We start from the raw sequence: 675 nt of genomic DNA, 5'->3' as shown, positions 1-675 counted from the left end.
AAGGCCCAGACCCATATGCTGTCTACACTGTTCCCTAATTGTGCTTAAAGGCTGACCCCTCTGAAGTCAGGAGATCTCTGTTCAAATCCTAGCTCTTCCAACCACTGATGGAGTGCTTCAGGCAAATGACATCTCCTCTCTGTGCCTTGGTTTCTCCATTTGTAATATGGTGATGAGCAGACACTGATCTTATGGGATAAACCCAGGTCTTCTCCCAGGGTGACTATGAGTGCCTGGGCCTCGGTTTTCTTCTCTGTACAATGGGAATAATTGTGCCCACCTCTCCCAGTACGGTTTGAATATTAAACCGAGACAGGGTGTGAAGCAGAGGTGAGGTGCACACAGCGATGCTCACTGCTCAGGAAGCCTTTGTTGCATGGATGGACAGATCCCGCGTGCCTCGGGAACTAGATCCCTCAAAAGTGAGATGAACGCCACCCCCCCACCCCACCCCTCGGGCCCCAGCATCATTAGCTCAGGCTTGGCGGCTTCGGGTCCTGGCTGCATCGGAGACCACGGCCTCGGACTCAGTTCCTCAGTCTGCAACACGTGGGAGGGCATCTCCGACCTGGCACCCCGCCCCAAAAGGACCACGCGGCGCAGAGCGCCAGGCTCAGGTGGGCACCTGGCGGGCCTCCTGGCAGGGGCGCCCGGCCCCCCGGGGCTCCTTCCGGG

The sequence above is a fragment of the Pteropus vampyrus genome, unplaced genomic scaffold (assembly GCF_000151845.1).
Source record: "Pteropus vampyrus isolate Shadow unplaced genomic scaffold, Pvam_2.0 Scaffold223, whole genome shotgun sequence".
NCBI classification, from domain to species: Eukaryota; Metazoa; Chordata; class Mammalia; order Chiroptera; family Pteropodidae; genus Pteropus; species Pteropus vampyrus.
The sequence above is the reverse complement of the archived record's forward strand: the minus strand, read 5'-3'. Positions refer to the sequence as shown.